Source organism: Mesoplodon bidens, assembly GCF_964165515.1.
Source record: "Mesoplodon bidens genome assembly, chromosome: 19".
Taxonomy (NCBI): domain Eukaryota; kingdom Metazoa; phylum Chordata; class Mammalia; order Artiodactyla; family Ziphiidae; genus Mesoplodon; species Mesoplodon bidens.
In genome coordinates, this window is record NC_138179.1 from 15,721,187 (window position 1) to 15,736,094 (window position 14,908).

At 37.8% G+C, this 14,908-nt stretch overlaps 1 protein-coding gene across 10 annotated transcripts in view; it reads left to right on the plus strand.

Annotated features, from left to right (window-relative positions):
* The window catches only part of EFCAB5 (EF-hand calcium binding domain 5), a 126,445-nt gene that overhangs the window by 21,158 nt on the left and 90,379 nt on the right, over nt 1–14,908 (plus strand). The window lies entirely within an intron of this gene.

Here is a 14,908-nt window from a genome sequence, read left to right on the forward strand (position 1 = left end):
GCAGGTGGATTCTTAGCCACTGTGCTACCAGGGAAGTCCCAATAATAATTTTTAAAGCATTTTCTAAACTATAAATTGCTATATAGATGGTAGTTATAACTTGTAGTTGCTTACTTTTCTCCAAAGTGTTTTTCTGTCTTTTAAACCAATTATAAGTATTATTTACTATTCCTTCTTATTAGTAAATAATAACACATACACATTAAGAACCAAACTTTTCAGCATTTATTTTGCCTTTATTATAAACTTAGTACTGTTTTCACAGCTTCACTAACTTTTAAAAAGTTTCTTGGCAAGTCCCTCCTACCTGCCCCCTACCACTAGTTTCTTTCTTTCTTTTTTTTTTGCATTTGTCAACATTTTTTTTTACATCTTTCTTGGAGTATAATTGCTTTACAATGTTGTGTTAGTTTCTGCTGTATAACAAAGTGAATCAGCTATACATATGCATATATCCCCATATCCCCTCCCTCTTGAGCCTCCCTCCCACCCTCCCTATCCCACCCCTCTAGGTGGTCACAAAACACCGAGCTGATCTCCCTGTCCTATGCAGCTGCTTCCCACTAGCTATCTGTTTTACATTTGGTAGTGTATATATGTCCATGCCACTCTCTCACTTCCTCCCAGCTTCCCCTCCCCGCGTCCTCAAGTCCATTCTCTACGTCTGCGTCTTTATTCCTGTCCTGCCACTAGGTTCATCAGAACCATACTTTTTTAGATTCTATATATATGTGTTAGCATATGGTATTTGTTTTTCTCTTTCTGACTTACTTCACTCTGTATGACAGACTCTAGGTCCATCCACCTCACTACAAATAACTCATTTTCGTTTCTTTTTATGGCTGAGTATGCCACTGTATATACCACCAGTTTCTTGATTTTACTTCCACCTCACTCCCACCCTTCACCATCACACCATAAATACACTTTGCCTTTACCATACTCACTTGGTCCAGGTTTATAAATGAACTCTTGCGTTTTAAACATGGCAAGCAGAATCACAATCTAGGTAATTTGCTATAAATTTAATTAGGTGTTCACTTTAATCAGTTTATGGCCAAATTTGCACCTACAAATCTTCACACATATATTCCAACATGTAATTTATTGCCTCTCTAGAAAACATATCAGTCAAGAGTTTATTGTCTTTTCTGTTCTTGTACTTTCAATTTGTTATCACTTTTCAATGTATGGTAGAGGGAAATGTGTTTTGTTTGTTTAAGTCTATTCGTCCCAGTTTGTGATATATACTGAAAACATTGCAGTTGCTTGTTGTGATATCAAATGCAATGCAATGTACTTATTTATTCAGTGATCAGTCACTATTAATCCTAACATTTCTAAGTCTCCCTTTGTAAATACATGTATGTGTTTATGTGTATGTGTGTGTGTGTGTGTTTAAGAAGTGGGAAGAGGAACTGTTATTTTAGTCTCAACATGTCAAAGGATGTGTCTTTATCCTTGTTATATGCTTGTCAAAATTAAAAGGATGTTATCTTGCCAGGCAGCTCCCAGAATACACTCAAATACGTATCTTTGCATAGAAAATATTGTGGTTAAATGTACCATGTGAATTCCTCATTTCTTTCCCTAGTTATTGTATTTTTTAGGCTATGAGCTTAACTTGTGTTTTGAGAAATCTTATTTCTCTTTTATTAATTTACTCAGCTTTATTCTTATTACACAGCCCTAAGTTTAAAAACGTTTTGTAGGAAAATGCCTTTTCCTATAGCTATTGAATTTTAATTACAATAGTGTTTAATAGTGCTTCTTTTCTTCCTCCTTTCATAGTTATTCTACATTATGTACAAATGGTAAGAAATTCTGGTAAGACCAAGACAGCTGAGTTTCAGACAGGACCTGTGTTTAAAGGAAACATCACACATCTGTTAATTAGCCCTGCTGCGTCAATTTTCACCAGTTTAATCAGCAGCCAGTCCCTGTAATGTTATATGCCTTCTGTGAAGAAAGAGTCTGTTAAAGCTTATTATAATGTGGGTTATAATTCATTCCTATTTATGTCCTTAAATAGGGTTGTACTGAGGCCATGCCCAGCAGTGGGCCATGCACTAAGTGCAGGAAATGATAAAAGTCACTTATAAGATTGGACCTTTCAAAATATAAATAAGGAATTCTTTTGTGTTCCTACTTACTTAGTTGAGAGTATTTGTACCCATACTGCCTGAATAGGACTTTGTATGTTAGAAGGTGGATTGATACAGGGGTGAAGGTGTGCATATTGGGAAAGAATGTGAAAGGCTCTTAATTCCGCAAGAGTTTAGGAAGACAATCCTGAAAAAGAATTTCAGTGCTTAGCATAGTGCCTGGCACTATGACATCAATAATTATTTATTGAGTGAATATGTAAATGAATCTATCTATCTGTAAAAGGTTTAGGAATGTCCAAGCATAGACCTGCTAAAAAACCCAGTACCTATTTGAAGTTATATTCAGTTAAACCTCTTAATTTTCCCTTGGGGCAGTGCTGTAATTTATGAATTCAGAGATCACCCAATCAAAAGACAGCTACAGATAGGCTTGTTCAGAATTCTGATTTACTGACCCTGCTATTGCTGTGCCTCCTTTTCTTTTCTTGATTTTATGGCTCTAAGACAGAAGTGTTTGACCAGAGCTGTAACCAAACACATATCTACTTCCATTCTGCATATCGGTGGGGACAATGCAAGCACGAGGATTATTGCTTAGCAACCTATAATAGCCAAGCACACTAGAGGAGCACTAACAGGCTGCAGCAAAGATAAGACAATGCCCTAGTTCATGTGTGAGTTTACTAATGAGCCATGCAGATGGCTAGATATTAAGTTGCTATAAATCTGTAGCACTCCCCTTAAAGCAGGAGGAGGAATATCTGCCTTGGGTTATGCTAGAGAGGTTAAAAGCAAAGAGTGTACATTAGAACCTGCAGACCTTAAAAAAAAAAATTGGTCTCTATCACACTTATTTAAAATAGAAGTGAAAGCATTGTGACAAAACAGAATGGAAACACTATCCACCCACCCCCCAGAAAAAGAGGTTAACTTGTTTACAGATCCAACTGAGAGGTAACAGAGAGCATTATACTACCCTCCTCATTTCCCCCATATATGAATAAGCCAAGAGGAAATCAAAACTTGGGAGAGATATTCATAAATACTATCCACTATTGGACTTAAGACATTCTTTAAATGAAATGTTGGCTTTTCAAGTGTTTTTAAAAATAAACCACTTAATTTTTTTCCTGGTTAGAAAGATGGATACTATGTAGGTAGAATTTTTTTAACATCTTTATTAAAGTATAATAGCTTTACAATGTTGTGTCAGTTTCTGCTTTATAACAAAGTGAGTCAGTTATACATATGTCCCCATATCTCTTCCCTCTTGCATCTCCCTCCCTCCCACCCTCCCTATCCCACCCCTCTAGGTGGTCACAAAGCACCGAGCTGATCTCCCTGTGCTATGCAGCTGCTTCCCACCAGCTATCTGTTTTACATTTGGTAGTGTATATATGTCCATACCACGCTCTCACTTCGTCCCAGCTTCCCCTTCCCCATATCCTCAAGTCCATTCTCTAGTAGGTCTGCATCTTTATTCCCGTCTTGCCCCTAGGTTCTTCTGAACATTTCCTTTTTTTTTTTTTTTTTTTTTTAGAATCCAAATATATGTGTTAGCATATGGTATTTGTTTTTCTCTTTCTGACTTACTTCACTCTGTATGACAGTCACTAGGCCCATCAACCTCACTACAAATAACTCAGTTTTGTTCCTTTTTATGGCTGAGTAATATTCCATTGTATATATATGCCACATCTTCTTTATCCATTCATCTGTTGATGGACACTTAGGTTGCTTCCACGTCCTGGCTATTGTAAATAGAGCTGCAGTGAACATTGTGGTACATGACCCTTTTTGAATTATGCTTTTCTCAGGGTATATGCCCAGTAGTGGGAGTGCCGGGTCATATGGTAGTTCTACTTTTAGTTTTTTAAAGAACCTCCATACTGTTCTCCATGGTGGCTGTATCAATTTACATTCCCACCAACAGTGCAAGAGTGTTCCCTTTTCTCCACACCCTCTCCAGCATTTATTGTTTGTAGATTTTTTGATGATGGCCATACTGACCAGTGTGAGATGATATGTCATTGTAGTTTTGATTTACATTTCTCTAATGATTAATGACGTTCAGTGTTCTTTCATGTGTTTGTTGGCCATCTGTATATCTTCTTTGGAGAAATGTCTATTCAGGTCTTCTGCCCATTTTTGGATTGGGTTGTTTTTTTTTTTGATATTGAGCTGCATGAGCTGCTTGTATGTTTTGGAGATTAATCCTTTGTCAGTTGCTTCATTTGCAAATATTTTTTTCCCATTCTGAGGGTTGTCTTTTCGTCTTGTTTATGGTTTCCTTTGCTGTGCAAAAGACTTTAAGTTTCATTAGGTCCCATTTGTTTACTTTTGTTTTTATTTCCATTTCTCTAGGAGGTGGGTCAAAAAGGATCTTGCAGTGATTTATGTCATAGAGTGTTCTGCCTGTGTTTTCCTCTAAGAGTTTGATGGTGTCTGGCCTTACATTTAGGTCTTTAATCCATTTTGAGTTTATTTTTGTGTATGGTGTTAGGGAGTATTCTAATTTCATTCTTTTACATGTAGCTGTCCAGTTTTCCCAGCACCACTTATTGAAGAGGCTGTCTTTTCTCCACTGTATATTCTTGCCTCCTTTATCAAAGATAAGGTGACCATATGTGCGTGTGTTTATCTATGGGTTTTCTATCCTGTTCCATTGATTTATATTTTTGTTTTTGTGCCAGTACCATACTGTCTTGATTACTATAGCTTTGTAGTATAGTCTGAAGTCAGGGAGCCTGATTCCTCCAGCTCCGTTTTTCTTTCTCAAGATTACTTTGGCTATTCGGGGTCTTTTGTGTTTCCATACAAATTGTGAAATTTTTTGTTCTAGTTCTGTGAAAAATGCCAGTGGTAGTTTGATAGGGATTGCATTGAATCTGTAGATTGCTTTGGGTAGTAGAGGCATTTTCCCAATGTTGATTCTTCCAATCCAAGAACATGGTATATCTCTCCATCTATTTGTATCATCTTTAATTTCTTTCATCAGTGTCTTGTAATTTTCTTCATACAGGTCTTTTGTCTCCTTAGGTAGATTTATTCCTAGATATTTTATTCTTTTTGTTGCAGTGGTAAATGGGAGTGTTTTCTTAATTTCACTTTCAGCTTTTTCATCTTTAGTGAATAGGAATGCAAGAGATTTCTATGCATTAATTTTGTATCCTGCTACTTTACCAAATTCATTGATTAGCTCTAGTAGTTTTCTGGTAGCATCTTTAGGATTCTCTATGTATAGTATCATGTCATCTGCAAACAGTGACAGCTTTACTTCTTCTTTTCCAGTTTGGATTCCTTTTATTTCCTTTTCTTCTCTGATTGCTGTGGCTAAAACTTCCAAAACTATGTTGAATAAGAGTGGTGAGAGTGGGCAAGCTTGTCTTGTTCCTGATCTTAGTGGAAATGGTTTCAGTTTTTCACCATTGAGGACGATGTTGGCTGTGGGTTTGTCTTATATGGCCTTTATTATGTTGAGGAAAGTTCCCTCTATGCCTACTTTCTGCAGGGTTTTTATCATAAATGGGTGTTGAATTTTGTCGAAAGCTTTCTCTGCATCTATTGAGATGATCATATGGTTTTTCTCCTTCAGTTTGTTAATATGGTGTATCATGTTGATTGATTTGCATATATTGAAGAATCCTTGCATTTCTGGGATAAACCCCACTTGATCATAATGTATGATCTTTTTAATGTGCTGTTGGATTCTGTTTGCTAGTATTTTGTTGAGGATTTTTGCATCTATGTTCATCAGTGATATTGGCCTGTAGTTTTCTTTCCTTGTGACATCTTTGTCTGGTTTTGGTATCAGAGTGATGGTGGCCTCATAGAATGAGTTTGGGAGTGTTCCTCCCTCTGCTATATTTTGGAAGAGTTTGAGAAGGATGGGTGTTAACTCTTCTCTAAATGTTTACTGGAATTCGCCTGTGAAGCCATCTGGTCCTGGGCTTTTGTTTGTTAGAAGATTTTTAATCACAGTTTCAATTTCAGTGCTTGTGATTAGTCTGTTGATATTTTCTATTTCTTCATGGTTGAGTCTCAGAATGTTGTGCATTTCTAAGAATTTGTCCATTTCTTCCAGGTTGTGCATTTTATTGGCATAGAGTTGCTTGTAGTAATCTTTCATGATCCTTTGTATTTCTGCAGTGTCAGTTGTTACTTCTCCTTTTTTATTTCTAATTCTACTGATTTGAGTCTTCTACCTTTTTTTCTTGATAAGTCTGGCTAATGGGTTATCAATTTTGTTTATCTTCTCAAAGGACCAGCTTTTAGTTTTATTGATCTTTGCTATCATTTCCTTCATTTCTTTTTCATTTATTTCTGATCTGATCTTTATGATTTCTTTCCTTCCGCTAACTTTGGGGTTTTTTGTCCTTCTTTCTGTAATTGCTTTAGGTGTAAGGTTAGGTTGTTTATTTGAGATGTTTCTTGTTTCTTAAGGTAGGCTTGTATAGCTAAAAACTTCCCTCTTAGAACTGCTTTTGCTGAATCCCATAGGTTTTGGGTCATAGTGTTTTCATTGTCATTTGTTTCTAGGTATTTTTTGATTTCCTCTTTGATTTCTTTAGTGATCTCTTGGTTATTAAGTAGTGTGTTGTTTAGCCTCCATGTGTTTGTATTTCTTACAGATTTTTTCTGTAATTGATATCTAGTCTCAAAGCATTGTGGTTGGAAAAGATACTTGATACAATTTCAATTTTCTTAAATTTACCGAGGTTTGATTTGTGACCCAAGGTATGATCTATCCTGGAGAATGTTCCATGAGCACTTGAGAAGAATGTGTATTCTGTTGTTTTCGGATGGAATGTCCTGTAAATATCAATTAAGTCCATCTTGTTTAATGTATCATTTAAAGCTTGTGTTTCCTTATTTATTTTCATTTTGGATGATCGGTCCATTGGTGAAAGTGGGGTGTTAAAGTCCCCTACTATAATTGTGTTACTGTCGATTTCCCCTTTTATGGCTGTTAGTACTTGCCTTATGTATTGAGGTGCTCCTATGTTGGGTGCATAAATATTTACAATTGTCATATCTTCTTCTTGGATTGATCCCTTGATCATGATATAGTGTTCTTCTTTGTCTCTTGTAACAGTCTTTGTTTTAAAGTCTATTTTGTCTTATATAAGAATTGCTACTCCTGCTTTCTTTTGATTTCCATTTGCATGGAATATCTTTTTCCATCCCCTCACTTTCAGTCTGTATGTGTCTCTAGGTCTGAAGTGGGTCTCTTGTAGACAGCATATATACGGGTCTTGTTTTTGTATCCATTCAGCCAGTCTGTGTCTTTTGGTTGGAACATTTAATCCATTTACATTTAAGGTAATTATCCGTATGTATGTTCCTATGACCATTTTCTTAATTGTTTTGGATTTATTATTGTAGGTATTTTCCTTCTGTTGTGTTTCCTGCCTAGAGAAGTTCCTTTAGCATTTGTTGTAAAGCTGGTTTGGTGGTGCTGAATTCTCTTAGCTTTTGCTTGTCTGTGAAAGCTTTTAATTTCTCCATCAAATCTGAATGAGATCCTTGCTGGGTAGAGTAATCTTGGTTGTAGGTTCTTCTCTTTCATCACTTTAAATATGTCCTGCCACTCCCTTCTGGCTTGCAGAGTTTCTCCTGAAAGATCAGCTGTTAACTACATGGTGATTCCCTTATGTGTTACTTGTTGTTGTTCCCTTGCTGCTTTTAATATTTGTTCTTTGTATTTAATTCTTGATAGTTTGAATAATATGTGTCTTGGCGTGTTTCTCCTTGGATTTATCCTGTATGGGACTCTCTGTGCTTCCTGGACTTGATTAACTATTTCCTTTCCCATATTAGGGAAGTTTTCAACTATAATCTCTTCAAGTATTTTCTCAGTCCCTTTCTTTTTCTTTTGTTCTTCTGGGACCCCTATAATTTGAATGTTGGTGGATTTAATGTTGTCCCAGAGGTCTCTGAGACTGTCCTCTATTCTTTTCATTCTTTCTCCTTTATTCTGCTCTGCAGTAGTTATTTCCACTATTTTATCTTGCAGGTCATTTATCCGTTCTTCTGCCTCAGTTATTCTGCTATTGATCCCTTCTAGAGAATTTTTAATTTCATTTATTGTGTTGTTCATCTCTGTTTAGAGTTTGCTGTTTAGTTCTTCTAGGTCCTTGTTAAACGTTTCTTGTATTTTCTCCATTCTATTTCCAAGATTTTGGGTCATCTTTACTATCATTATTCTGAATTCTTTTTCAGGTAGACTGCCTATTTTCTCTCCATTTGTTAGGTCTGGTGGGTTTTTGCTTTCCTCCTTCATCTGCTGTGTGTTTGTCTGTCTTTTCATTTTGCTTATGTTACTGTGTTTGGGGTCTCCTTTTTGCAGGCTGCAGGTTCGTAGTTCCTGTTGTTTTTGGTGTCTGTCCCTAGTGGCTAAGGTTGGTTTAGTGGGTTGTGTAGGCTTCCTGGTGGAGGGGACTAGTGCCTGTGTTCTGGTGGATGAGGCTGGATCTTGTCTTTCTGGTGGGCAGGTCCACATCTGGTGTTGTGTTTTGGGGTGTCTGTGGCCTTATTATGATTTTAGGCAGCCTTTCTGCTAGTGAGTGGGGTTGTGTTCCTGTCTTGCTAGTTGTTTGGCATAGGGTGTCCTGCACTGTAGCTTGCTGGTCGTTGAGTGGAGGTGGGTGTTGGTGTTGAGATGGAGATCTCTGGGTGATTTTCGCCGTTTGATATTACGTGGAGATGGGAGGTCTCTTGTGGACCAGCGTCCTGAACTTGGCTCTCCCACCTCAGTGGCACAGCCCTGATGCCTGGCTGGAGCACCAAGAGCCTGTCCTCCACACGGCTCAGAATAAAAGAGAGAAAAAAGAAAGAAAGAAGAAGATAAAATAAAATAAAGTAAAATAAAATAAAGTTATTAAAATAAAAATTAAAAATAATTATTAAGAAAAAAAAATTTTTAAGTAAAAACAAAAAACGGACAGACAGAACCCTAGGACAAATGGTAAAAGCAAAGCTATACAGACAAAATCATACACGGAAGCATACACATACACGCTCACAAAAAGAGAAAAAGGGGAAAAATATATATATATCGTTGCTCCCAAAGTCCACCTCCTCATTTTGGGTTGATTCCTTGTCTATTCAGGTATTCCACAGATGCAGGGTACATCAAGTTGATTGTGGAGATTTAATCCGCTGCTCCTGAGGCTGCTGGGAGAGATTTCCCTTTCTCTTCTGTGTTCGCACAGCTCCTGGGGTTCAGCTTTGGATGTGGACTCTGTGTGTAGGTCTCCTGAGACCGTCTGTTCCCGGTCAGACAGGATGGGGTTAAAGGAGCAGCTGATTCGGGGGCGCTGGCTCACTTAGGCAGGGGGGAGGGAGGGGTGCGGATGCGGGGCGAGCCTGTGGCGGCAGAGGACAGCGTGACGTTGCACCAGCCTGAGGCGCACCGTGCATTCTCCCGGGTAAGTTATCCCTGGATCACGGGACCCTGGCAGTGGTGGGCTGCACAGGCTCCTGGGAGGGACGGTGTGGATAGTGACCTGTGCTTGCACACAGGCTTCTTGGTGGCTGCAGTAGCAGCCTTAGCATCCCATGCCCATCTCTGGGGCCCGCGCTGATAGCCGCGGCTTGCGCCCATCTCTGGAGCTCCTTTAAGCGGCGCTCTTAATCCCCTCTCCTCGCGCACCAGGAAACAAAGAGGCAAGAAAAAGTCTCTTGTCTCTTCGGCAGCTCCAGACTTTTTCCCGGACTCCCTCCCGGCTAGCTGTGGCGCAGTAGCCCCTTTCAGGCTGTGTTCACGCAGCCAACCTCAGTCCTCTCCCTGGGATCCGACGGAAGCCCAAGCCTTGGCTCCCAGCCCCGACCCATCCCGGTGGGTGAGCAGACAATCCTCTAGTCTGGTGAGCGCTGGTCGGCACTGATCCTCTGTACGGGAATCTCTCCGCTTTGCCCTCCACACCCCTGTTGCTGCACTCTCCTCTGTGGCCCCGAAGCTCCCCCTCTCCGCCACCAGCAGTCTCCGCCTGCAAAGGGGCTTCCCGGTGTGTGGAAACCTTTCCTCCTTCATAGCTCCCTCCCACTCGTGCAGGTCCCATCCCTATTCTTTGTCTCTGTTTTTTCTTTTACCCTACCCAGGTACGTGGGGAGTTTCTTGCCTTTTGGGAGGTCTTAGGTCTTCTGCCAGCGTTCAGTAGGGGTTCTGTAGGAGTTGTTCCACATGTAGATGTATTTCTGATGTATTTGTGGGGAGGAAGGTGATCTCCGCATCTTACTCTTCCGCCATCTTGAAGTTCCACCTGTAGGTAGGATTTAAAAGTATTCTTCAGAGTACTCTCAATAAAGCTAAGAAAGAAATTTTAATAAATAAAAAGAACTTTAAAATATTTTTGGATAGCCTCCCCCAAAATGAGAATGAATAACTACATTGCAATGCAGTCATATAATGAAATATTATGAAGCAGTGAAAAACGAACACACTGGAGCTGCAGTTATCAATATAGATGAATTTCATAAACATAATATTAAGTATTTAAAAGGTCACAGAATACACATGATATGAAATCATTTTTATAAAAATTAAAAACAAGAACAATATTATATTGCTTATATATAATATATACAAATGCAGAAAAATAATAAACATGAAAATCAGAATAGTGTTTCTATCAAAGTAGGGGTATTTGAGAGGCTTTAATATACAGGTAATTTTTTTCTTAAGCTAAGAGTAGATATATGGCTACTTATATCATCATTATACTTACAGGTCTCAAATATTTCGTAATAAATAAGATTTAAAAAAACACTGCTCTAAGTTGTAGAGGTTCTGCTCTCTTACCCTTTTATTTCACTAGTACTATTTATTGAGAGTTATTAATGATTGAAGCATGGGTCAATAACTACTTTCTGGCTATGTTAAAAACAATGAGTATGGGGACTTCCCTGGCTGCCCAGTGGTTAGGACTTCGCCTTCCAATGCAGAGCTAAGATCCCAAATGCCTTGTGCCCACAAAACCAAAACAAAAAACAGAAGCAGTATTGTAACAAATTGAATAAAGACTCTAAAAGTGGTCCACATTAAAAAAAAATCTTTTAAAAAATAATGAGTATCAAAATAATTTACATATCTATTTCTTCTTTTTTCCTGAATCCACGGAGTAATAGAGGCAAAGAACTTTTAACAGTGTGTGGCCCTAATCCTATTGTGGTTCAGTTTGACATTAATATTTTTTCAGTGGAGAGAAGCAAATTGACTAGTAGATAATATTTGAAAGCCCTGGAACTACTTCATCTCCATGGCCATATCAGAAAAAACCTTAAGATTCTTGCTAAGTTTTTCATTCCAATCACCTCAGCAATCGTGGCTGTAGAAAAAAACATCTGATAGCTTATTGATCAGAGCCTGAACGAGCTAGGTCCTGGGAACCTAATTATATTTCTATTATATATTAGCAACAAACAATTAGAAAATGAAAATTTTAAAATACAATTTTAATGGCATAAAAAGCGCTAAATATCTCAAAATAAATCTAACCAAAAATGAACAAAACCTGTACACTGAAACTATAAAACATTGTTAAAAGAAATTAAAGAAGACCTAAATAAATGAAAAAATATACCTTATTCATGAATTAGAAGACTTAATATTGTTAAGAAAGTAGTGCTCCCTTGATTGACCTCTAGATTCAGTGTAATTCTAGCAAAAAGTTGTGCAGGGTTCTGTATATGTGTCTGTGTGTATATAAAATAACTTGATTCTAAAATTTATGTAGAAATGCAAAAGACCTAGAAAAGCCAAGGAAATCTTGAAGAACAACAAAGGTGGGGGATTTATATTACTATATCAATATTTACAATTAGGTTACAGAAATTAGGACAGTAGGACACTGACATAAGGATAGACAAATAAGCCAATGAAATAGAGTCCAGTTGAAAGTCCTGTATTGAAAACAGGAGGTGTTTTCAATAATGATGCCAAAATGGAAAATATGTATTTTTGAGTCCTACCTCACCCCACACATGCAAATAAATTCTACATGTACTGTAGATACAAATGTGAGTGATAAAACAGTAAGTAATTTTAGAAGATAACAGGAGAATATTCTCATGATTTGCTAATATTTTGTTGAAGATTTACATCTATATTCATAAGGAATAGTAGTCTGAAATTTTCTTTTCATGTGGTGTCCTTATCTGGCTTTAGTATCATATCTATGCTGGCCTCATAGAATGAGTTAGAAACTGTTATGTCCTCTTCAGTTTGAGGGGAGGAGTGTTGTAAGGATAGGTTTTAATTCTTTAAATGTTTGATTAAATTCACTGGTGAAGCCATCTGGTCCAGGACTTTTCTTAGTTGTGAGGGTTTTGATTACTAATTTAATCTCTTTACTTGTTATGGGTCTGTTAAGATTTTCTGTTTCTTTCTGAGTTAGTTTAGATACTTTTTGTGTATTTTTTGTCCATTTATTCTAGGTTATCCTTTTTATCTCTGGGAGATTGGTGGTAGTGTTCCCACTTTCATTTCTTATATTAGTTTTTTTGTCTTCACTCTTTTTCTCTTTGCCAGTCTAGCAATTTGTCAATTATGTTGATCTTTTCAAATAACCAACTTTTGGTTTTATTGATTTTCTCTGCTGTTTTTATAGTCTCTATTTTGTTTATCTCCACTCTGATCTTTATTATTTCCTTCCTTCTGTTTGTTTTAGGTTTATTTTATTCTTCTTTTTCTAGTCCTTGAGATGTAAACTTAGATTATTGATTTGAGATTTTTCTTCTCTTCTAATGTAGTCACTTAACAGCTATAAATTTCCCTCTGAGCATTGCTTTCACTGCATCCCATAAGTTTTGGTATATTGTGTGTTCATTTTCATTCATCTCTAAGTATGTTCTAATTTCCCTTGTGATTTCTTCCTTAACCCATTGGTTGTTTAAAAGTGTGTTTTTTAATCCTGCAGATTTCTCCTATATCTTCAAAGAAGACACTTTTAATGATATTTATATTTTTAAATCTGTTAGGATTTGTTTTGTGGCCTAACATATAGTCTATCCTGGAGGATGTCCCATGTGCACTTGAGCAGAATGTGTATTCTACTGTTGTTGGGTGGAATATTCAGTATAGATCTGTTAGAGCTGGTTAATTTTTGTTTATAGCATGAAGTATGGGTCCAACTTCATTTTTTTGCATATGGATACCCATTTGTTACAGCACCATTTGCTGAAGAGATAATTTTTTCCCCATTGAATGATCTTGGCACCCTTGGCAAAAGTCAATTGGTCATATATTTATGGGTATATTTCTGCTCCAGGCTCATCTTGAATATTTCTTGCCCCAGTCCTAGAATCAGCCATTTTTTCAATGAGTCCTGATTTTTTTAAATTGGAGAATGATATTAGAAACCAAGGTCTGGGGACTTCCCTGGTGGCACAGTGGTTAAGAATCCGCCTGCCAATGAAGGGGACATGGGTTTGAGCCCTGGTCTGGGAAGGTCCCACATGCCATGGAGCAACTAAACCCGAGTGCCACAACTACTGAGCCTGCACTTTAGAGCCCATGCTCCACAACAAGAGAAGCCACCGCAATGAGAAGCCTGTGCACCGCAGTGAAGAGCAGCCCCTGCTCGCCGCAACTAGGGAAAGCCTGCACGCAGCAACAAAGACCCAATGCAGCCAAAAATAAATAAATAAATAAATTTAAAATTTCAATCCTATTAAAAAAAAAAAAAAGAAAGAAACCAAGGTCTGAGCACTAGGTTTCCAAGCTCTCATAATTTTTAAAAATAATATAACTATATTTTTAATTTCCTCTAATTTCTCTGCTCTGAGGATATTAATTACAGCTCTTTTAGAACTCCTTATATTTGTTCTATTAATGGTGCTTCCTTGGATAGTATTAATCATTGCATTCGTTTAGTCATGGAGTTAGTTTTCGTTAAATATTTGGTGATCCTTATGTGTGTGCTTACATTTGCATTTGGGAATCCCTGTTTGCTTTTCTCTGGATGACGTTTCTGTTTTCTGTAGCCTGCTGCCAGTGATTGTGGAGGAGGGGTAAGCTATGCAGATTGTGGAGGAGGGGTAAGATATGCAGACAGTGAAGTCTGTCAGCAATTCATTTTCTCTGTGTGTGGAGGCATTATCCTGCCTCTCTTGCCCGAATCCCCTTGTCCCAGTTCAAGGGTGAATGCCTCTGGTGCCCGATGATTAGCTCAAATGGGGATGAAGATACACAAAAGGGTCAGTCATTCCCCTGCTATCCATATCTACATCCTTTAAACTTAGGGTGCCTCAGAGGTGCTCCCAAATTTCACAGTCATCTTCTGGATCTTTTTAGTCTTATAGTTTCTTTAATCAATTTAATCCCATCTACCTTACAGTTTTCAGAGACCTTCAGAGTTTCTGAAGGCCCTCTTCATGATTGATTGTTAGCATTCTTTTTTTTTGGCTGTGCCGCCTTATTTGCGGCATGCAAGGATCTTCATTGTGACATGAGGACTCTTAGTTGTGGCATGCATGTGGGATCTAGTTCCCCAACCAGGAATCAAACCCAGGCCCCTTGCATTGGGAGCGTGGAGTCTTACCCACTGGACCACCAGAAAAGTCCTTTTTTAAAATTAATTTTTATTGGAGTATAGTTGCCTTACAGTGTTGTGTTAGTTTCTACTGGTTGTTAGCATTCTTATGTTCATATTAAAACACACACACACACACAAACACACACACACCCTTTTCTATCATTTCTAGAGATTTTGGTAGGGAGGGCATGTAGGTCCTGACCTCAGTCCACTATCTTGGTCTAAAATCTCCAACATGAAAGAAGTTGGAAATATGAGAGTGGG